Source organism: Pleurodeles waltl, chromosome 3_1 (assembly GCF_031143425.1).
Source record: "Pleurodeles waltl isolate 20211129_DDA chromosome 3_1, aPleWal1.hap1.20221129, whole genome shotgun sequence".
In the NCBI taxonomy this organism is placed as follows: domain Eukaryota; kingdom Metazoa; phylum Chordata; class Amphibia; order Caudata; family Salamandridae; genus Pleurodeles; species Pleurodeles waltl.
This window is the reverse complement of record NC_090440.1, coordinates 1988284029-1988307667: the sequence shown is the minus strand read 5'-3', so window position 1 is coordinate 1988307667 and position 23639 is coordinate 1988284029. Positions and strand designations below refer to the sequence as shown.

Genomic DNA, 23639 nt, shown 5'->3' with positions numbered 1-23639 from the left:
GCAAGTGTGTGCTGCTTTACTTGAACAGAGTAAGCGCTCTGGTGATTCTGTCCGATCTCCAGTAAAATTCACCCACTTCGTGCAGTCTGATAATGCGTAGCCATCTTGAAATGGTAATAATTGTCATTTAGTGCAGTGCCGAAAGCTCTGGAAGTAACGGTAGACTGTCTTTTTTGTGAGTTTACCAACTGTTTCTCTTACTTTTTAAACAAGTTAAAATGTGTTTGTTGCGGTAAACGAGAGCAGGAAAGGAAAGTATGGCTGCCGTTTCTTTACCTGTTTGAACTTTAACTTTCATACTGTAGTCCTCTGTCTGTTTCAGGAGCAGCCAACAGGTAACCTGTGTGTGTGTGTGTGTGTCTGTGTGTGAGACAGGGCCGGGAAAAGGCAGGCTGAATTTGATTGGTGGCTGATTTCTGATATGCAAATTTTTAAAGCATTGTGTCACCCGAGTTCTAGGGAGAACTCTTTCTTGCACAGAAATGCACGCGCATCTGCTGAATGCTATTTTGTGGTCTTATCTATATATTTATATGTTTTTTGACTTGATGCCCAACAGGTGCTTACTGTAGGTAAGAAGGGTTTCCACTTTTTCTGTCTGTGTGAGCTGGAAGTGGTTCAGGCAAGACTATACTTTCAGGGATCATTTCTATAGTTTTTAACTGAGGAAATGTGTTCGAAAGTGTCTGGTCTTCGCTAACCACGAGAGCGCGAAGCCAGTGGACAGTGTTGCATTTGTGCAGCTGCTGTCTGCTATTGATGAACGTTCCTCTCTTCTTTTACGAAGAACTGGAGGAAGGAAACACAAACTGAGTGGTTAGCTTCTTGTTTCAGTTTAAGAGAGTACAGCATTTTAAACTTCTTTTCTTGGATATTTGATGGTTGCCAGATTCTCACTTGACTTGTATTTGCAATCACCTCTTTTGGGCTTTTTGGGGGCTTTCTTTTATAAACTGAGCTTTTCAAACGGTCTTTCTAATCGTAATTTGGTACATTTAAGTAAAGAGGGTCTTTTCAAATGGACCCGAGGAAGGGGAAGATTTACTCACCTTTTACGCAACTCAGCAGGACAACTTGAGGATAAAACGTAGAGAAACAAAGATATTTCTCCTTGTTGCTCCTCAGTTGGGAAGGCGTACGCGTTCCCAGGTTTACTACTCTTAGTAAATCTGGGAATGCATGAAAGAGCATGGGTGGATGCCTAAGATCACCCACTCCCTACCCATGGAACGCCTTCCCGGCAAACAGTAACGCAAGGCAGCGACTTGCGCTGCCATGGGTTACTCTAGATTTATTAAGACATGCAATGCCACGCAAGGTGGCCTTGCGTGGTTTAGTAAACCTCACTGATGCCCTGGTGTTGCCTTACGCTGTGATAACGCAAGCGTTTCATAAATCTGGGCCTCTATGTTTGATCTATTTTTAGAGTTTAGACATCTTCCACACAATTAGTGCCGCTCAGTGGCTTATCGCCCTGTCGAATTGACGTGGGGAAAAGGGGCTTTCTAATGCTAGTTAGTCTTTTTAGACTAAAACCAAGAGTAACACCCTGGTCACAGGTCCTAAAATGTATAAGGCTGTTGAGGATCTTAGACCGATGAGGACAAAGAACGCCGTCTTGGGCATTTGCTAAGGTGTTGCACGGGGACTCGCATAGCACAAAGTAACGTAAGCGTAAAGGATTGCATCTGATTACTTACCATAAAAGCCTGTAGGCGCAGCAGAAAATCATTCAGCTTCCCAGGAACGCTCGCACAACCTCTAGTACATCAAGGGCTAGATGTCTTAGGACATTGGAATTTTTTAAGATTCATTGGGGACAGTGAAGTTGCAACAATCAAATAATGGTTGGAATAAGCCATCTGGTCTAATATTCTAGCAAATGTCGTTTTTTTGGCTTTCCTGTTTAATTTAAAGCATTCTTACCTCATTGAACGAAATGTTGAGCTGTCAGCATAGGCGTCGTTCCTCTGCTGTCACATTAGTTAAATGCCCTGTCCCCTCGCTTTTGTCAATAACTCTCAACAGAAGACGTTTAATGATCCCTTTGGGCCCCTAATAATGTTCTCGTATGCTATATTAGAACACTGCAAGATTGATAGCCTCATGAAGAAAATCGGAATGCCAGCAGCTTTTAAACAGTAGAATAATCCCTGTACCTTGAAAATGGTAAAGCTGCAATGTGTGGAACCCCGGAGGCCGCCATTTTGGAGTTCAAACATGCCCCAATGCCGGGGAAACGAGGTGGGTGGGTTGGCGGCAGAGCGTGAATTGGAGAAGGTTCCGCTCTGGCGGCAGGCCAGTTGAGTGCTTCAAAACTTTGCCTAATCTTGGCTTTATAGGAGCCAGGAGCGTAGCCCGACTGCCTTCCCAGCAATGTCCTTTTTTAAAATAATGAAATAAATAGATAAGTAAATATAAAAACAAAAAACAAAGTAAGACTAAATTGTGGTACCCTCTAGCCTGCTGGAAGAGGGGATGTGGACTGTTTTTCGCCTTCAACTTGAGCCTGTCGTGCTGAAGCAATACTTTAGTTAGCGGCATAGACCACAGCAGCAGTTTTTAAAGTCTGTATCACTTACCATCTGAGAGCTAAGCCAGATGGCAGCAAAAATGCTGTTGTGACATCTTCCTGTGCCACTGGAACAGAGTGGCATAGCGTTATAAAAAGTTTCTGAAGAAAGAAACTGGAACTAGTGGGGCATATTTAAGAGAGGCTTGTACTGCAGTTGCGTGACTTCTAGTGACGCAACAGCGGTCAGACCTTTTAACCATATCTAGGAGATCACGCAAAGCCACTTGGCGTGGCTTTGAATAGTCCCGTAGATAGTGATTAAGGCAAGGCATTGTAAAGCGGTGCGCTGGCTTACTCTGCATTAGGGAGGCGATCCAAGGGCTTTGCAGTGTGTGTTCCAACGCAACACCCATGTTGTTAGACGCATCCCCAAATTTACAGAGCCATGTAAATCTGGGAATGCACCAACACCTTACCCCTCCCCAGGGGAGGGTCAGTGAGGAGAAATATCTTTATTTCTCTTTGTTGTTTCCCCTTTCTATGTGTGCTGCGTTTTGCAGCACGCATAGGAAAAGGGAAAAGCCTCCCAAGATTGTTTTTGTGTAGGAAGGTGCCTCTTCCTTCACAAAAACAATTTTGCCTACAACGCAGACAACCTTGCACCATGGTGCAAGGTTGCCGGCGCTGGCTCTAGGCAGTCAAAATGGCTCCAGCGCAGTGGAAAAGGACAGTATTGCATACATATAACACATTATTGCCCGTTTTCTTTGACACAGGGCACAGCAATGTGACTTGCTGTGCTGCCCTGCTCCAAAATGTCGTAAATCTGCCCCAGTGTTTGTAAGTGTCAGAGAGTTGTTGCAGAAAAGCCCTGATCTGGAAAGGAAGGGCAGAGTTGTATTTATGAAACAACTGTCTTTTGTTGATGGCTGTTCCTTTCTTCATTTGAGGAAGGGCTGGATGACGGATACATTCACTGAAATGTTCGGTTCCTATTCTGAGGAATACTAGGATCAAAATTGGCCCGACAAGGATTCACTCCCCGGTGAACGGAATCTTCTGTACAAGAAAAATAAACCGTGTTTTGGATACTTCTATAATACAGAGATGCCTAAAAGTCATGGGGCCTGGAAAAGCTGCATATGTTCAAAGCGGCTGGTAGGACAAGGTGTTGCTGATGTGAAGGCTTTCTTTGATGTCCAGGTATTCAGAGCTCATCTGAAAGTGGTAGGTTCCGTTGTAACCCGTGGTTCCTGCGGAATGCCATCGCCTTGTAAGGGTCTTACACGTGAACTGGGGGAGAGTTACTTTGTTTGGGGAGACTGATTGAAGACATTGCCATACATTTGATCTGTGGTGCAACTTTTCAAAATGTAAAGGTAGGTTGCTTGCTACACCTTTTGTTTCCATACTTGCAAACCTACCAGGTCGTTTCTCATTCACTAGCAATCAGTATCACGCTTTCGGCACATTGAAAGGTCATAATCTGAACCAAATATTCTGATTGAAAACTGTCTTCCTGCAAAATCCTGTGGAACCTGCCGTTTTGTTTCAAGTTTTCCCCATTTTCCCTTGTGTAAGGCATTGCAGTAGTCCAAATGAGTGCTAATTAATGCTCTGCCTCTTAACATGTAAATCGATTTGTGTCAGGAAGTTGAACATCTCACCAAGATATCTGAGGATGAAACTACCAGAGAAATCCATGTCTTGGCTCGAGCTTCAAAATGAAGGCTGTGAACAAGAATAATTCCCAGTGTTTTCACCACCTACACTTTCAGCACAGTATGATGTGAACTCAGAGGGCAAGTGTGTGCTGCTTTACTTGAACAGAGTAAGCGCTCTGGTGATTCTGTCCGATCTCCAGTAAAATGCACCCACTTCGTGCAGTCTGATAATGCGTAGCCATCTTGAAATGGTAATAATTGTCATTTAGTGCAGTGCCGAAAGCTCTGGAAGTAACGGTAGACTGTCTTTTTTGTGAGTTTACCAACTGTTTCTCTTACTTTTTAAACAAGTTAAAATGTGTTTGTTGCGGTAAACGAGAGCAGGAAAGGAAAGTATGGCTGCCGTTTCTTTACCTGTTTGAACTTTAACTTTCATACTGTAGTCCTCTGTCTGTTTCAGGAGCAGCCAACAGGTAACCTGTGTGTGTGTGTGTGTGTCTGTGTGTGAGACAGGGCCGGGAAAAGGCAGGCTGAATTTGATTGGTGGCTGATTTCTGATATTCAAATTTTTAAAGCATTGTGTCACCCGAGTTCTAGGGAGAACTCTTTCTTGCACAGAAATGCACGCGCATCTGCTGAATGCTATTTTGTGGTCTTATCTATATATTTATATGTTTTTTGACTTGATGCCCAACAGGTGCTTACTGTAGGTAAGAAGGGTTTCCACTTTTTCTGTCTGTGTGAGCTGGAAGTGGTTCAGGCAAGACTATACTTTCAGGGATCATTTCTATAGTTTTTAACTGAGGAAATGTGTTCGAAAGTGTCTGGTCTTCGCTAACCACGAGGAAGAGTTGTAGTGTTTTCTTCTGAGCGCGAAGCCAGTGGACAGTGTTGCATTTGTGCAGCTGCTGTCTGCTATTCATGAACGTTCCTCTCTTCTTTTACGGAGAACTGGAGGAAGGAAACACAAACTGAGTGGTTAGCTTCTTGTTTCAGTTTAAGAGAGTACAGCATTTTAAACTTCTTTTCTTGGATATTTGATGGTTGCCAGATTCTCACTTGACTTGTATTTGCAATCACCTCTTTTGAGCTTTTTGGGGGCTTTCTTTTATAAACTGAGCTTTTCAAACGGTCTTTCTAATCGGTCTTTCTAATCGTAATTTGGTACATTTAGGTAAAGAGGGTCTTTTCAAATGGACCCGGGGAAGGGGAAGATTTACTCACCTTTTACGCAACTCAGCAGGACAACTTGAGGATAAAACGTAGAGAAACAAAGATATTTCTCCTTGTTGCTCCTCAGTTGGGAAGGCGTACGCGTTCCCAGGTTTACTACTCTTAGTAAATCTGGGAATGCATGAAAGAGCATGGGTGGATGCCTAAGATCACCCACTCCCTACCCATGGAACGCCTTCCCGGCAAACAGTAACGCAAGGCAGCGACTTGCGCTGCCATGGGTTACTCTAGATTTATTAAGACATGCAATGCCACGCAAGGTGGCCTTGCGTGGTTTAGTAAACCTCACTGATGCCCTGGTGTTGCCTTACGCTGTGATAACGCAAGCGTTTCATAAATCTGGGCCTCTATGTTTGATCTATTTTTAGAGTTTAGACATCTTCCACACAATTAGTGCCGCTCAGTGGCTTATCGCCCTGTCGAATTGACGTGGGAAAAAGGGGCTTTCTAATGCTAGTTAGTCTTTTTAGACTAAAACCAAGAGTAACACCCTGGTCACAGGTCCTAAAATGTATAAGGCTGTTGAGGATCTTAGACCGATGAGGACAAAGAACGCCGTCTTGGGCATTTGCTAAGGTGTTGCACGGGGACTCGCATAGCACAAAGTAACGTAAGCGTAAAGGATTGCATCTGATTACTTACCATAAAAGCCTGTAGGCGCAGCAGAAAATCATTCAGCTTCCCAGGAACGCTCGCACAACCTCTAGTACATCAAGGGCTAGATGTCTTAGGACATTGGAATTTTTTAAGATTCATTGGGGACAGTGAAGTTGCAACAATCAAATAATGGTTGGAATAAGCCATCTGGTCTAATATTCTAGCAAATGTCGTTTTTTTGGCTTTCCTGTTTAATTTAAAGCATTCTTACCTCATTGAACGAAATGTTGAGCTGTCAGCATAGGCGTCGTTCCTCTGCTGTCACATTAGTTAAATGCCCTGTCCCCTCGCTTTTGTCAATAACTCTCAACAGAAGACGTTTAATGATCCCTTTGGGCCCCTAATAATGTTCTCGTATGCTATATTAGAACACTGCAAGATTGATAGCCTCATGAAGAAAATCGGAATGCCAGCAGCTTTTAAACAGTAGAATAATCCCTGTACCTTGAAAATGGTAAAGCTGCAATGTGTGGAACCCCGGAGGCCGCCATTTTGGAGTTCAAACATGCCCCAATGCCGGGGAAACGAGGTGGGTGGGTTGGCGGCAGAGCGTGAATTGGAGAAGGTTCCGCTCTGGCGGCAGGCCAGTTGAGTGCTTCAAAACTTTGCCTAATCTTGGCTTTATAGGAGCCAGGAGCGTAGCCCGACTGCCTTCCCAGCAATGTCCTTTTTTAAAATAATGAAATAAATAGATAAGTAAATATAAAAACAAAAACCAAAGTAAGACTAAATTGTGGTACCCTCTAGCCTGCTGGAAGAGGGGATGTGGACTGTTTTTCGCCTTCAACTTGAGCCTGTCGTGCTGAAGCAATACTTTAGTTAGCGGCATAGACCACAGCAGCAGTTTTTAAAGTCTGTATCACTTACCATCTGAGAGCTAAGCCAGATGGCAGCAAAAATGCTGTTGTGACATCTTCCTGTGCCACTGGAACAGAGTGGCATAGCGTTATAAAAAGTTTCTGAAGAAAGAAACTGGAACTAGTGGGGCATATTTAAGAGAGGCTTGCACTGCAGTTGCGTGACTTCTAGTGACGCAACAGCGGTCAGACCTTTTAACCATATCTAGGAGATCACGCAAAGCCACTTGGCGTGGCTTTGAATAGTCCCGTAGATAGTGATTAAGGCAAGGCATTGTAAAGCGGTGCGCTGGCTTACTCTGCATTAGGGAGGCGATCCAAGGGCTTTGCAGTGTGTGTTCCAACGCAACACCCATGTTGTTAGACGCATCCCCAAATTTACAGAGCCATGTAAATCTGGGAATGCACCAACACCTTACCCCTCCCCAGGGGAGGGTCAGTGAGGAGAAATATCTTTATTTCTCTTTGTTGTTTCCCCTTTCTATGTGTGCTGCGTTTTGCAGCACGCATAGGAAAAGGGAAAAGCCTCCCAAGATTGTTTTTGTGTAGGAAGGTGCCTCTTCCTTCACAAAAACAATTTTGCCTACAACGCAGACAACCTTGCACCATGGTGCAAGGTTGCCGGCGCTGGCTCTAGGCAGTCAAAATGGCTCCAGCGCAGTGGAAAAGGACAGTATTGCATACATATAACACATTATTGCCCGTTTTCTTTGACACAGGGCACAGCAATGTGACTTGCTGTGCTGCCCTGCGCCAAAATGTCGTAAATCTGCCCCAGTGTTTGTAAGTGTCAGAGAGTTGTTGCAGAAAAGCCCTGATCTGGAAAGGAAGGGCAGAGTTGTATTTATGAAACAACTGTCTTTTGTTGATGGCTGTTCCTTTCTTCATTTGAGGAAGGGCTGGATGACGGATACATTCACTGAAATGTTCGGTTCCTATTCTGAAGAATACTAGGATCAAAATTGTCCCGACAAGGATTCACTCCCCGGTGAACGGAATCTTCTGTACAAGAAAAATAAACCGTGTTTTGGATACTTCTATAATACAGAGATGCCTAAAAGTCATGGGGCCTGGAAAAGCTGCATATGTTCAAAGCGGCTGGTAGGACAAGGTGTTGCTGATGTGAAGGCTTTCTTTGATGTCCAGGTATTCAGAGCTCATCTGAAAGTGGTAGGTTCCGTTGTAACCCGTGGTTCCTGCGGAATGCCATCGCCTTGTAAGGGTCTTACACGTGAACTGGGGGAGAGTTACTTTGTTTGGGGAGACTGATTGAAGACATTGCCATACATTTGATCTGTGGTGCAACTTTTCAAAATGTAAAGGTAGGTTGCTTGCTACACCTTTTGTTTCCATACTTGCAAACCTACCAGGTCGTTTCTCATTCACTAGCAATCAGTATCACGCTTTCGGCACATTGAAAGGTCATAATCTGAACCAAATATTCTGATTGAAAACTGTCTTCCTGCAAAATCCTGTGGAACCTGCCGTTTTGTTTCAAGTTTTCCCCATTTTCCCTTGTGTAAGGCATTGCAGTAGTCCAAATGAGTGCTAATTAATGCTCTGCCTCTTAACATGTAAATCGATTTGCGTCAGGAAGTTGAACATCTCACCAAGATATCTGAGGATGAAACTACCAGAGAAATCCATGTCTTGGCTCGAGCTTTAAAATGAAGGCTGTGAACAAGAATAATTCCCAGTGTTTTCACCACCTACACTTTCAGCACAGTATGATGTGAACTCAGAGGGCAAGTGTGTGCTGCTTTACTTGAACAGAGTAAGCGCTCTGGTGATTCTGTCCGATCTCCAGTAAAATGCACCCACTTCGTGCAGTCTGATAATGCGTAGCCATCTTGAAATGGTAATAATTGTCATTTAGTGCAGTGCCGAAAGCTCTGGAAGTAACGGTAGACTGTCTTTTTTGTGAGTTTACCAACTGTTTCTCTTACTTTTTAAACAAGTTAAAATGTGTTTGTTGCGGTAAACGAGAGCAGGAAAGGAAAGTATGGCTGCCGTTTCTTTACCTGTTTGAACTTTAACTTTCATACTGTAGTCCTCTGTCTGTTTCAGGGGCAGCCAACAGGTAACCTGTGTGTGTGTGTGTGTCTGTGTGTGAGACAGGGCCGGGAAAAGGCAGGCTGAATTTGATTGGTGGCTGATTTCTGATATGCAAATTTTTAAAGCATTGTGTCACCCGAGTTCTAGGGAGAACTCTTTCTTGCACAGAAATGCACGCGCATCTGCTGAATGCTATTTTGTGGTCTTATCTATATATTTATATGTTTTTTGACTTGATGCCCAACAGGTGCTTACTGTAGGTAAGAAGGGTTTCCACTTTTTCTGTCTGTGTGAGCTGGAAGTGGTTCTGGCAAGACTATACTTTCAGGGATCATTTCTATAGTTTTTAACTGAGGAAATGTGTTCGAAAGTGTCTGGTCTTCGCTAACCACGAGGAAGAGTTGTAGTGTTTTCTTCTGAGCGCGAAGCCAGTGGACAGTGTTGCATTTGTGCAGCTGCTGTCTGCTATTGATGAACGTTCCTCTCTTCTTTTACGAAGAACTGGAGGAAGGAAACACAAACTGAGTGGTTAGCTTCTTGTTTCAGTTTAAGAGAGTACAGCATTTTAAACTTCTTTTCTTGGATATTTGATGGTTGCCAGATTCTCACTTGACTTGTATTTGCAATCACCTCTTTTGAGCTTTTTGGGGGCTTTCTTTTATAAACTGAGCTTTTCAAACGGTCTTTCTAATCGTAATTTGGTACATTTAAGTAAAGAGGGTCTTTTCAAATGGACCCGGGGAAGGGGAAGATTTACTCACCTTTTACGCAACTCAGCAGGACAACTTGAGGATAAAACGTAGAGAAACAAAGATATTTCTCCTTGTTGCTCCTCAGTTGGGAAGGCGTACGCGTTCCCAGGTTTACTACTCTTAGTAAATCTGGGAATGCATGAAAGAGCATGGGTGGATGCCTAAGATCACCCACTCCCTACCCATGGAACGCCTTCCCGGCAAACAGTAACGCAAGGCAGCGACTTGCGCTGCCATGGGTTACTCTAGATTTATTAAGACATGCAATGCCACGCAAGGTGGCCTTGCGTGGTTTAGTAAACCTCACTGATGCCCTGGTGTTGCCTTACGCTGTGATAACGCAAGCGTTTCATAAATCTGGGCCTCTATGTTTGATCTATTTTTAGAGTTTAGACATCTTCCACACAATTAGTGCCGCTCAGTGGCTTATCGCCCTGTCGAATTGACGTGGGAAAAAGGGGCTTTCTAATGCTAGTTAGTCTTTTTAGACTAAAACCAAGAGTAACACCCTGGTCACAGGTCCTAAAATGTATAAGGCTGTTGAGGATCTTAGACCGATGAGGACAAAGAACGCCGTCTTGGGCATTTGCTAAGGTGTTGCACGGGGACTCGCATAGCACAAAGTAACGTAAGCGTAAAGGATTGCATCTGATTACTTACCATAAAAGCCTGTAGGCGCAGCAGAAAATCATTCAGCTTCCCAGGAACGCTCGCACAACCTCTAGTACATCAAGGGCTAGATGTCTTAGGACATTGGAATTTTTTAAGATTCATTGGGGACAGTGAAGTTGCAACAATCAAATAATGGTTGGAATAAGCCATCTGGTCTAATATTCTAGCAAATGTCGTTTTTTTGGCTTTCCTGTTTAATTTAAAGCATTCTTACCTCATTGAACGAAATGTTGAGCTGTCAGCATAGGCGTCGTTCCTCTGCTGTCACATTAGTTAAATGCCCTGTCCCCTCGCTTTTGTCAATAACTCTCAACAGAAGACGTTTAATGATCCCTTTGGGCCCCTAATAATGTTCTCGTATGCTATATTAGAACACTGCAAGATTGATAGCCTCATGAAGAAAATCGGAATGCCAGCAGCTTTTAAACAGTAGAATAATCCCTGTACCTTGAAAATGGTAAAGCTGCAATGTGTGGAACCCCGGAGGCCGCCATTTTGGAGTTCAAACATGCCCCAATGCCGGGGAAACGAGGTGGGTGGGTTGGCGGCAGAGCGTGAATTGGAGAAGGTTCCGCTCTGGCGGCAGGCCAGTTGAGTGCTTCAAAACTTTGCCTAATCTTGGCTTTATAGGAGCCAGGAGCGTAGCCCGACTGCCTTCCCAGCAATGTCCTTTTTTAAAATAATGAAATAAATAGATAAGTAAATATAAAAACAAAAAACAAAGTAAGACTAAATTGTGGTACCCTCTAGCCTGCTGGAAGAGGGGATGTGGACTGTTTTTCGCCTTCAACTTGAGCCTGTCGTGCTGAAGCAATACTTTAGTTAGCGGCATAGACCACAGCAGCAGTTTTTAAAGTCTGTATCACTTACCATCTGAGAGCTAAGCCAGATGGCAGCAAAAATGCTGTTGTGACATCTTCCTGTGCCACTGGAACAGAGTGGCATAGCGTTATAAAAAGTTTCTGAAGAAAGAAACTGGAACTAGTGGGGCATATTTAAGAGAGGCTTGCACTGCAGTTGCGTGACTTCTAGTGACGCAACAGCGGTCAGACCTTTTAACCATATCTAGGAGATCACGCAAAGCCACTTGGCGTGGCTTTGAATAGTCCCGTAGATAGTGATTAAGGCAAGGCATTGTAAAGCGGTGCGCTGGCTTACTCTGCATTAGGGAGGCGATCCAAGGGCTTTGCAGTGTGTGTTCCAACGCAACACCCATGTTGTTAGACGCATCCCCAAATTTACAGAGCCATGTAAATCTGGGAATGCACCAACACCTTACCCCTCCCCAGGGGAGGGTCAGTGAGGAGAAATATCTTTATTTCTCTTTGTTGTTTCCCCTTTCTATGTGTGCTGCGTTTTGCAGCACGCATAGGAAAAGGGAAAAGCCTCCCAAGATTGTTTTTGTGTAGGAAGGTGCCTCTTCCTTCACAAAAACAATTTTGCCTACAACGCAGACAACCTTGCACCATGGTGCAAGGTTGCCGGCGCTGGCTCTAGGCAGTCAAAATGGCTCCAGCGCAGTGGAAAAGGACAGTATTGCATACATATAACACATTATTGCCCGTTTTCTTTGACACAGGGCACAGCAATGTGACTTGCTGTGCTGCCCTGCGCCAAAATTTCGTAAATCTGCCCCAGTGTTTGTAAGTGTCAGAGAGTTGTTGCAGAAAAGCCCTGATCTGGAAAGGAAGGGCAGAGTTGTATTTATGAAACAACTGTCTTTTGTTGATGGCTGTTCCTTTCTTCATTTGAGGAAAGGCTGGATGACGGATACATTCACTGAAATGTTCGGTTCCTATTCTGAAGAATACTAGGATCAAAATTGGCCCGACAAGGATTCACTCCCCGGTGAACGGAATCTTCTGTACAAGAAAAATAAACCGTGTTTTGGATACTTCTATAATACAGAGATGCCTAAAAGTCATGGGGCCTGGAAAAGCTGCATATGTTCAAAGCGGCTGGTAGGACAAGGTGTTGCTGATGTGAAGGCTTTCTTTGATGTCCAGGTATTCAGAGCTCATCTGAAAGTGGTAGGTTCCGTTGTAACCCGTGGTTCCTGCGGAATGCCATCGCCTTGTAAGGGTCTTACACGTGAACTGGGTGAGAGTTACTTTGTTTGGGGAGACTGATTGAAGACATTGCCATACATTTGATCTGTGGTGCAACTTTTCAAAATGTAAAGGTAGGTTGCTTGCTACACCTTTTGTTTCCATACTTGCAAACCTACCAGGTCGTTTCTCATTCACTAGCAATCAGTATCACGCTTTCGGCACATTGAAAGGTCATAATCTGAACCAAATATTCTGATTGAAAACTGTCTTCCTGCAAAATCCTGTGGAACCTGCCGTTTTGTTTCAAGTTTTCCCCATTTTCCCTTGTGTAAGGCATTGCAGTAGTCCAAATGAGTGCTAATTAATGCTCTGCCTCTTAACATGTAAATCGATTTGCGTCAGGAAGTTGAACATCTCACCAAGATATCTGAGGATGACACTACCAGAGAAATCCATGTCTTGGCTTGAGCTTCAAAATGAAGGCTGTGAACAAGAATAATTCCCAGTGTTTTCACCACCTACACTTTCAGCACAGTATGATGTGAACTCAGAGGGCAAGTGTGTGCTGCTTTACTTGAACAGAGTAAGCGCTCTGGTGATTCTGTCCGATCTCCAGTAAAATGCACCCACTTCGTGCAGTCTGATAATGCGTAGCCATCTTGAAATGGTAATAATTGTCATTTAGTGCAGTGCCGAAAGCTCTGGAAGTAACGGTAGACTGTCTTTTTTGTGAGTTTACCAACTGTTTCTCTTACTTTTTAAACAAGTTAAAATGTGTTTGTTGCGGTAAACGAGAGCAGGAAAGGAAAGTATGGCTGCCGTTTCTTTACCTGTTTGAACTTTAACTTTCATACTGTAGTCCTCTGTCTGTTTCAGGAGCAGCCAACAGGTAACCTGTGTGTGTGTGTGTGTCTGTGTGTGAGACAGGGCCGGGAAAAGGCAGGCTGAATTTGATTGGTGGCTGATTTCTGATATGCAAATTTTTAAAGCATTGTGTCACCCGAGTTCTAGGGAGAACTCTTTCTTGCACAGAAATGCACGCGCATCTGCTGAATGCTATTTTGTGGTCTTATCTATATATTTATATGTTTTTTGACTTGATGCCCAACAGGTGCTTACTGTAGGTAAGAAGGGTTTCCACTTTTTCTGTCTGTGTGAGCTGGAAGTGGTTCAGGCAAGACTATACTTTCAGGGATCATTTCTATAGTTTTTAACTGAGGAAATGTGTTCGAAAGTGTCTGGTCTTCGCTAACCACGAGGAAGAGTTGTAGTGTTTTCTTCTGAGCGCGAAGCCAGTGGGCAGTGTTGCATTTGTGCAGCTGCTGTCTGCTATTGATGAACGTTCCTCTCTTCTTTTACGAAGAACTGGAGGAAGGAAACACAAACTGAGTGGTTAGCTTCTTGTTTCAGTTTAAGAGAGTACAGCATTTTAAACTTCTTTTCTTGGATATTTGATGGTTGCCAGATTCTCACTTGACTTGTATTTGCAATCACCTCTTTTGAGCTTTTTGGGGGCTTTCTTTTATAAACTGAGCTTTTCAAACGGTCTTTCTAATCGTAATTTGGTACATTTAAGTAAAGAGGGTCTTTTCAAATGGACCCGGGGAAGGGGAAGATTTACTCACCTTTTACGCAACTCAGCAGGACAACTTGAGGATAAAACGTAGAGAAACAAAGATATTTCTCCTTGTTGCTCCTCAGTTGGGAAGGCGTACGCGTTCCCAGGTTTACTACTCTTAGTAAATCTGGGAATGCATGAAAGAGCATGGGTGGATGCCTAAGATCACCCACTCCCTACCCATGGAACGCCTTCCCGGCAAACAGTAACGCAAGGCAGCGACTTGCGCTGCCATGGGTTACTCTAGATTTATTAAGACATGCAATGCCACGCAAGGTGGCCTTGCGTGGTTTAGTAAACCTCACTGATGCCCTGGTGTTGCCTTACGCTGTGATAACGCAAGCGTTTCATAAATCTGGGCCTCTATGTTTGATCTATTTTTAGAGTTTAGACATCTTCCACACAATTAGTGCCGCTCAGTGGCTTATCGCCCTGTCGAATTGACGTGGGAAAAAGGGGCTTTCTAATGCTAGTTAGTCTTTTTAGACTAAAACCAAGAGTAACACCCTGGTCACAGGTCCTAAAATGTATAAGGCTGTTGAGGATCTTAGACCGATGAGGACAAAGAACGCCGTCTTGGGCATTTGCTAAGGTGTTGCACGGGGACTCGCATAGCACAAAGTAACGTAAGCGTAAAGGATTGCATCTGATTACTTACCATAAAAGCCTGTAGGCGCAGCAGAAAATCATTCAGCTTCCCAGGAACGCTCGCACAACCTCTAGTACATCAAGGGCTAGATGTCTTAGGACATTGGAATTTTTTAAGATTCATTGGGGACAGTGAAGTTGCAACAATCAAATAATGGTTGGAATAAGCCATCTGGTCTAATATTCTAGCAAATGTCGTTTTTTTGGCTTTCCTGTTTAATTTAAAGCATTCTTACCTCATTGAACGAAATGTTGAGCTGTCAGCATAGGCGTCGTTCCTCTGCTGTCACATTAGTTAAATGCCCTGTCCCCTCGCTTTTGTCAATAACTCTCAACAGAAGACGTTTAATGATCCCTTTGGGCCCCTAATAATGTTCTCGTATGCTATATTAGAACACTGCAAGATTGATAGCCTCATGAAGAAAATCGGAATGCCAGCAGCTTTTAAACAGTAGAATAATCCCTGTACCTTGAAAATGGTAAAGCTGCAATGTGTGGAACCCCGGAGGCCGCCATTTTGGAGTTCAAACATGCCCCAATGCCGGGGAAACGAGGTGGGTGGGTTGGCGGCAGAGCGTGAATTGGAGAAGGTTCCGCTCTGGCGGCAGGCCAGTTGAGTGCTTCAAAACTTTGCCTAATCTTGGCTTTATAGGAGCCAGGAGCGTAGCCCGACTGCCTTCCCAGCAATGTCCTTTTTTAAAATAATGAAATAAATAGATAAGTAAATATAAAAACAAAAAACAAAGTAAGACTAAATTGTGGTACCCTCTAGCCTGCTGGAAGAGGGGATGTGGACTGTTTTTCGCCTTCAACTTGAGCCTGTCGTGCTGAAGCAATACTTTAGTTAGCGGCATAGACCACAGCAGCAGTTTTTAAAGTCTGTATCACTTACCATCTGAGAGCTAAGCCAGATGGCAGCAAAAATGCTGTTGTGACATCTTCCTGTGCCACTGGAACAGAGTGGCATAGCGTTATAAAAAGTTTCTGAAGAAAGAAACTGGAACTAGTGGGGCATATTTAAGAGAGGCTTGCACTGCAGTTGCGTGACTTCTAGTGACGCAACAGCGGTCAGACCTTTTAACCATATCTAGGAGATCACGCAAAGCCACTTGGCGTGGCTTTGAATAGTCCCGTAGATAGCGATTAAGGCAAGGCATTGTAAAGCGGTGCGCTGGCTTACTCTGCATTAGGGAGGCGATCCAAGGGCTTTGCAGTGTGTGTTCCAACGCAACACCCATATTGTTAGACGCATCCCCAAATTTACAGAGCCATGTAAATCTGGGAATGCACCAACACCTTACCCCTCCCCAGGGGAGGGTCAGTGAGGAGAAATATCTTTATTTCTCTTTGTTGTTTCCCCTTTCTATGTGTGCTGCGTTTTGCAGCACGCATAGGAAAAGGGAAAAGCCTCCCAAGATTGTTTTTGTGTAGGAAGGTGCCTCTTCCTTCACAAAAACAATTTTGCCTACAACGCAGACAACCTTGCACCATGGTGCAAGGTTGCCGGCGCTGGCTCTAGGCAGTCAAAATGGCTCCAGCGCAGTGGAAAAGGACAGTATTGCATACATATAACACATTATTGCCCGTTTTCTTTGACACAGGGCACAGCAATGTGACTTGCTGTGCTGCCCTGCGCCAAATATCGTAAATCTGCCCCAGTGTTTGTAAGTGTCAGAGAGTTGTTGCAGAAAAGCCCTGATCTGGAAAGGAAGGGCAGAGTTGTATTTATGAAACAACTGTCTTTTGTTGATGGCTGTTCCTTTCTTCATTTGAGGAAGGGCTGGATGACGGATACATTCACTGAAATGTTCGGTTCCTATTCTGAAGAATACTAGGATCAAAATTGTCCCGACAAGGATTCACTCCCCGGTGAACGGAATCTTCTGTACAAGAAAAATAAACCGTGTTTTGGATACTTCTATAATACAGAGATGCCTAAAAGTCATGGGGCCTGGAAAAGCTGCATATGTTCAAAGCGGCTGGTAGGACAAGGTGTTGCTGATGTGAAGGCTTTCTTTGATGTCAGGTATTCAGAGCTCATCTGAAAGTGGTAGGTTCCGTTGTAACCCGTGGTTCCTGCGGAATGCCATCGCCTTGTAAGGGTCTTACACGTGAACTGGGGGAGAGTTACTTTGTTTGGGGAGACTGATTGAAGACATTGCCATACATTTGATCTGTGGTGCAACTTTTCAAAATGTAAAGGTAGGTTGCTTGCTACACCTTTTGTTTCCATACTTGCAAACCTACCAGGTCGTTTCTCATTCACTAGCAATCAGTATCACGCTTTCGGCACATTGAAAGGTCATAATCTGAACCAAATATTCTGATTGAAAACTGTCTTCCTGCAAAATCCTGTGGAACCTGCCGTTTTGTTTCAAGTTTTCCCCATTTTCCCTTGTGTAAGGCATTGCAGTAGTCCAAATGAGTGCTAATTAATGCTCTGCCTCTTAACATGTAAATCGATTTGCGTCAGGAAGTTGAACATCTCACCAAGATATCTGAGGATGAAACTACCAGAGAAATCCATGTCTTGGCTTGAGCTTCAAAATGAAGGCTGTGAACAAGAATAATTCCCAGTGTTTTCACCACCTACACTTTCAGCACAGTATGATGTGAACTCAGAGGGCAAGTGTGTGCTGCTTTACTTGAACAGAGTAAGCGCTCTGGTGATTCTGTCCGATCTCCAGTAAAATTCACCCACTTCGTGCAGTCTGATAATGCGTAGCCATCTTGAAATGGTAATAATTGTCATTTAGTGCAGTGCCGAAAGCTCTGGAAGTAACGGTAGACTGTCTTTTTTGTGAGTTTACCAACTGTTTCTCTTACTTTTTAAACAAGTTAAAATGTGTTTGTTGCGGTAAACGAGAGCAGGAAAGGAAAGTATGGCTGCCGTTTCTTTACCTGTTTGAACTTTAACTTTCATACTGTAGTCCTCTGTCTGTTTCAGGAGCAGCCAACAGGTAACCTGTGTGTGTGTGTGTGTGTGTCTGTGTGTGAGACAGGGCCGGGAAAAGGCAGGCTGAATTTGATTGGTGGCTGATTTCTGATATGCAAATTTTTAAAGCATTGTGTCACCCGAGTTCTAGGGAGAACTCTTTCTTGCACAGAAATGCACGCGCATCTGCTGAATGCTATTTTGTGGTCTTATCTATATATTTATATGTTTTTTGACTTGATGCCCAACAGGTGCTTACTGTAGGTAAGAAGGGTTTCCACTTTTTCTGCCTGTGTGAGCTGGAAGTGGTTCAGGCAAGACTATACTTTCAGGGATCATTTCTATAGTTTTTAACTGAGGAAATGTGTTCGAAAGTGTCTGGTCTTCGCTAACCACGAGGAAGAGTTGTAGTGTTTTCTTCTGAGCGCGAAGCCAGTGGACAGTGTTGCATTTGTGCAGCTGCTGTCTGCTATTGATGAACGTTCCTCTCTTCTTTTACGAAGAACTGGAGGAAGGAAACACAAACTGAGTGGTTAGCTTCTTGTTTCAGTTTAAGAGAGTACAGCATTTTAAACTTCTTTTCTTGGATATTTGATGGTTGCCAGATTCTCACTTGACTTGTATTTGCAATCACCTCTTTTGAGCTTTTTGGGGGCTTTCTTTTATAAACTGAGCTTTTCAAACGGTCTTTCTAATCGTAATTTGGTACATTTAAGTAAAGAGGGTCTTTTCAAATGGACCCGGGGAAGGGGAAGATTTACTCACCTTTTACGCAACTCAGCAGGACAACTTGAGGATAAAACGTAGAGAAACAAAGATATTTCTCCTTGTTGCTCCTCAGTTGGGAAGGCGTACGCGTTCCCAGGTTTACTACTCTTAGTAAATCTGGGAATGCATGAAAGAGCATGGGTGGATGCCTAAGATCACCCACTCCCTACCCATGGAACGCCTTCCCGGCAAACAGTAACGCAAGGCAGCGACTTGCGCTGCCATGGGTTACTCTAGATTTATTAAGACATGCAATGCCACGCAAGGTGGCCTTGCGTGGTTTAGTAAACCTCACTGATGCCCTGGTGTTGCCTTACGCTGTGATAACGCAAGCGTTTCATAAATCTGGGCCTCTATGTTTGATCTATTTTTAGAGTTTAGACATCTTCCACACAATTAGTGCCGCTCAGTGGCTTATCGCCCTGTCGAATTGACGTGGGAAAAAGGGGCTTTCTAATGCTAGTTAGTCTTTTTAGACTAAAACCAAGAGTAACACCCTGGTCACAGGTCCTAAAATGTATAAGGCTGTTGAGGATCTTAGACCGATGAGGACAAAGAACGCCGTCTTGGGCATTTGCTAAGGTGTTGCACGGGGACTCGCATAGCACAAAGTAACGTAAGCGTAAAGGATTGCATCTGATTACTTACCATAAAAGCCTGTAGGCGCAGCAGAAAATCATTCAGCTTCCCAGGAACGCTCGCACAACCTCTAGTACATCAAGGGCTAGATGTCTTAGGACATTGGAATTTTTTAAGATTCATTGGGGACAGTGAAGTTGCAACAATCAAATAATGGTTGGAATAAGCCATCTGGTCTAATATTCTAGCAAATGTCGTTTTTTTGGCTTTCCTGTTTAATTTAAAGCATTCTTACCTCATTGAACGAAATGTTGAGCTGTCAGCATAGGCGTCGTTCCTCTGCTGTCACATTAGTTAAATGCCCTGTCCCCTCGCTTTTGTCAATAACTCTCAACAGAAGACGTTTAATGATCCCTTTGGGCCCCTAATAATGTTCTCGTATGCTATATTAGAACACTGCAAGATTGATAGCCTCATGAAGAAAATCGGAATGCCAGCAGCTTTTAAACAGTAGAATAATCCCTGTACCTTGAAAATGGTAAAGCTGCAATGTGTGGAACCCCGGAGGCCGCCATTTTGGAGTTCAAACATGCCCCAATGCCGGGGAAACGAGGTGGGTGGGTTGGCGGCAGAGCGTGAATTGGAGAAGGTTCCGCTCTGGCGGCAGGCCAGTTGAGTGCTTCAAAACTTTGCCTAATCTTGGCTTTATAGGAGCCAGGAGCGTAGCCCGACTGCCTTCCCAGCAATGTCCTTTTTTAAAATAATGAAATAAATAGATAAGTAAATATAAAAACAAAAAACAAAGTAAGACTAAATTGTGGTACCCTCTAGCCTGCTGGAAGAGGGGATGTGGACTGTTTTTCGCCTTCAACTTGAGCCTGTCGTGCTGAAGCAATACTTTAGTTAGCGGCATAGACCACAGCAGCAGTTTTTAAAGTCTGTATCACTTACCATCTGAGAGCTAAGCCAGATGGCAGCAAAAATGCTGTTGTGACATCTTCCTGTGCCACTGGAACAGAGTGGCATAGCGTTATAAAAAGTTTCTGAAGAAAGAAACTGGAACTAGTGGGGCATATTTAAGAGAGGCTTGCACTGCAGTTGCGTGACTTCTAGTGACGCAACAGCGGTCAGACCTTTTAACCATATCTAGGAGATCACGCAAAGCCACTTGGCGTGGCTTTGAATAGTCCCGTAGATAGTGATTAAGGCAAGGCATTGTAAAGCGGTGCGCTGGCTTACTCTGCATTAGGGAGGCGATCCAAGGGCTTTGCAGTGTGTGTTCCAACGCAACACCCATGTTGTTAGACGCATCCCCAAATTTACAGAGCCATGTAAATCTGGGAATGCACCAACACCTTACCCCTCCCCAGGGGAGGGTCAGTGAGGAGAAATATCTTTATTTCTCTTTGTTGTTTCCCCTTTCTATGTGTGCTGCGTTTTGCAGCACGCATAGGAAAAGGGAAAAGCCTCCCAAGATTGTTTTTGTGTAGGAAGGTGCCTCTTCCTTCACAAAAACAATTTTGCCTACAACGCAGACAACCTTGCACCATGGTGCAAGGTTGCCGGCGCTGGCTCTAGGCAGTCAAAATGGCTCCAGCGCAGTGGAAAAGGACAGTATTGCATACATATAACACATTATTGCCCGTTTTCTTTGACACAGGGCACAGCAATGTGACTTGCTGTGCTGCCCTGCGCCAAAATGTCGTAAATCTGCCCCAGTGTTTGTAAGTGTCAGAGAGTTGTTGCAGAAAAGCCCTGATCTGGAAAGGAAGGGCAGAGTTGTATTTATGAAACAACTGTCTTTTGTTGATGGCTGTTCCTTTCTTCATTTGAGGAAGGGCTGGATGACGGATACATTCACTGAAATGTTCGGTTCCTATTCTGAAGAATACTAGGATCAAAATTGTCCCGACAAGGATTCACTCCCCGGTGAACGGAATCTTCTGTACAAGAAAAATAAACCGTGTTTTGGATACTTCTATAATACAGAGATGCCTAAAAGTCATGGGGCCTGGAAAAGCTGCATATGTTCAAAGCGGCTGGTAGGACAAGGTGTTGCTGATGTGAAGGCTTTCTTTGATGTCCAGGTATTCAGAGCTCATCTGAAAGTGGTAGGTTCCGTTGTAACCCGTGGTTCCTGCGGAATGCCATCGCCTTGTAAGGGTCTTACACGTGAACTGGGGGAGAGTTACTTTGTTTGGGGAGACTGATTGAAGACATTGCCATACATTTGATCTGTGGTGCAACTTTTCAAAATGTAAAGGTAGGTTGCTTGCTACACCTTTTGTTTCCATACTTGCAAACCTACCAGGTCGTTTCTCATTCACTAGCAATCAGTATCACGCTTTCGGCACATTGAAAGGTCATAATCTGAACCAAATATTCTGATTGAAAACTGTCTTCCTGCAAAATCCTGTGGAACCTGCCGTTTTGTTTCAAGTTTTCCCCATTTTCCCTTGTGTAAGGCATTGCAGTAGTCCAAATGAGTGCTAATTAATGCTCTGCCTCTTAACATGTAAATCGATTTGCGTCAGGAAGTTGAACATCTCACCAAGATATCTGAGGATGACACTACCAGAGAAATCCATGTCTTGGCTTGAGCTTCAAAATGAAGGCTGTGAACAAGAATAATTCCCAGTGTTTTCACCACCTACACTTTCAGCACAGTATGATGTGAACTCAGAGGGCAAGTGTGTGCTGCTTTACTTGAACAGAGTAAGCGCTCTGGTGATTCTGTCCGATCTCCAGTAAAATTCACCCACTTCGTGCAGTCTGATAATGCGTAGCCATCTTGAAATGGTAATAATTGTCATTTAGTGCAGTGCCGAAAGCTCTGGAAGTAACGGTAGACTGTCTTTTTTGTGAGTTTACCAACTGTTTCTCTTACTTTTTAAACAAGTTAAAATGTGTTTGTTGCGGTAAACGAGAGCAGGAAAGGAAAGTATGGCTGCCGTTTCTTTACCTGTTTGAACTTTAACTTTCATACTGTAGTCCTCTGTCTGTTTCAGGAGCAGCCAACAGGTAACCTGTGTGTGTGTGTGTGTCTGTGTGTGAGACAGGGCCGGGAAAAGGCAGGCTGAATTTGATTGGTGGCTGATTTCTGATATGCAAATTTTTAAAGCATTGTGTCACCCGAGTTCTAGGGAGAACTCTTTCTTGCACAGAAATGCACGCGCATCTGCTGAATGCTATTTTGTGGTCTTATCTATATATTTATATGTTTTTTGACTTGATGCCCAACAGGTGCTTACTGTAGGTAAGAAGGGTTTCCACTTTTTCTGTCTGTGTGAGCTGGAAGTGGTTCAGGCAAGACTATACTTTCAGGGATCATTTCTATAGTTTTTAACTGAGGAAATGTGTTCGAAAGTGTCTGGTCTTCGCTAACCACGAGGAAGAGTTGTAGTGTTTTCTTCTGAGCGCGAAGCCAGTGGGCAGTGTTGCATTTGTGCAGCTGCTGTTTGCTATTGATGAACGTTCCTCTCTTCTTTTACGAAGAACTGGAGGAAGGAAACACAAACTGAGTGGTTAGCTTCTTGTTTCAGTTTAAGAGAGTACAGCATTTTAAACTTCTTTTCTTGGATATTTGATGGTTGCCAGATTCTCACTTGACTTGTATTTGCAATCACCTCTTTTGAGCTTTTTGGGGGCTTTCTTTTATAAACTGAGCTTTTCAAACGGTCTTTCTAATCGTAATTTGGTACATTTAAGTAAAGAGGGTCTTTTCAAATGGACCCGGGGAAGGGGAAGATTTACTCACCTTTTACGCAACTCAGCAGGACAACTTGAGGATAAAACGTAGAGAAACAAAGATATTTCTCCTTGTTGCTCCTCAGTTGGGAAGGCGTACGCGTTCCCAGGTTTACTACTCTTAGTAAATCTGGGAATGCATGAAAGAGCATGGGTGGATGCCTAAGATCACCCACTCCCTACCCATGGAACGCCTTCCCGGCAAACAGTAACGCAAGGCAGCGACTTGCGCTGCCATGGGTTACTCTAGATTTATTAAGACATGCAATGCCACGCAAGGTGGCCTTGCGTGGTTTAGTAAACCTCACTGATGCCCTGGTGTTGCCTTACGCTGTGATAACGCAAGCGTTTCATAAATCTGGGCCTCTATGTTTGATCTATTTTTAGAGTTTAGACATCTTCCACACAATTAGTGCCGCTCAGTGGCTTATCGCCCTGTCGAATTGACGTGGGAAAAAGGGGCTTTCTAATGCTAGTTAGTCTTTTTAGACTAAAACCAAGAGTAACACCCTGGTCACAGGTCCTAAAATGTATAAGGCTGTTGAGGATCTTAGACCGATGAGGACAAAGAACGCCGTCTTGGGCATTTGCTAAGGTGTTGCACGGGGACTCGCATAGCACAAAGTAACGTAAGCGTAAAGGATTGCATCTGATTACTTACCATAAAAGCCTGTAGGCGCAGCAGAAAATCATTCAGCTTCCCAGGAACGCTCGCACAACCTCTAGTACATCAAGGGCTAGATGTCTTAGGACATTGGAATTTTTTAAGATTCATTGGGGACAGTGAAGTTGCAACAATCAAATAATGGTTGGAATAAGCCATCTGGTCTAATATTCTAGCAAATGTCGTTTTTTTGGCTTTCCTGTTTAATTTAAAGCATTCTTACC

The 23639-nt window shown here is 43.8% G+C and overlaps 5 non-coding genes and 1 pseudogene across 5 annotated transcripts; all 6 read left to right on the top strand.

Annotated features, from left to right (window-relative positions):
• The first annotated feature begins 624 nt into the window (after positions 1–624).
• Positions 625–818, top strand: LOC138286194 (small nucleolar RNA U3; annotated as a pseudogene).
• Positions 819–4941: 4123 nt separating this feature from the next.
• LOC138286163 (small nucleolar RNA U3) lies at positions 4942–5159 on the top strand. Its single transcript, XR_011201855.1, has one exon. It is a non-coding gene; the product is annotated as a small nucleolar RNA U3 (small nucleolar RNA).
• A 4134-nt stretch (positions 5160–9293) lies between these two features.
• LOC138286057 (small nucleolar RNA U3) lies at positions 9294–9511 on the top strand. Its single transcript, XR_011201753.1, has one exon. It is a non-coding gene; the product is annotated as a small nucleolar RNA U3 (small nucleolar RNA).
• Positions 9512–13632: 4121 nt separating this feature from the next.
• LOC138286124 (small nucleolar RNA U3) lies at positions 13633–13850 on the top strand. Its single transcript, XR_011201818.1, has one exon. It is a non-coding gene; the product is annotated as a small nucleolar RNA U3 (small nucleolar RNA).
• A 4123-nt stretch (positions 13851–17973) lies between these two features.
• Positions 17974–18191, top strand: LOC138286056 (small nucleolar RNA U3). The gene has a single exon (XR_011201752.1). It is a non-coding gene; the product is annotated as a small nucleolar RNA U3 (small nucleolar RNA).
• A 4121-nt stretch (positions 18192–22312) lies between these two features.
• On the top strand, positions 22313–22530 carry LOC138286110 (small nucleolar RNA U3). The gene has a single exon (XR_011201804.1). It is a non-coding gene; the product is annotated as a small nucleolar RNA U3 (small nucleolar RNA).
• Positions 22531–23639: the final 1109 nt, after the last annotated feature.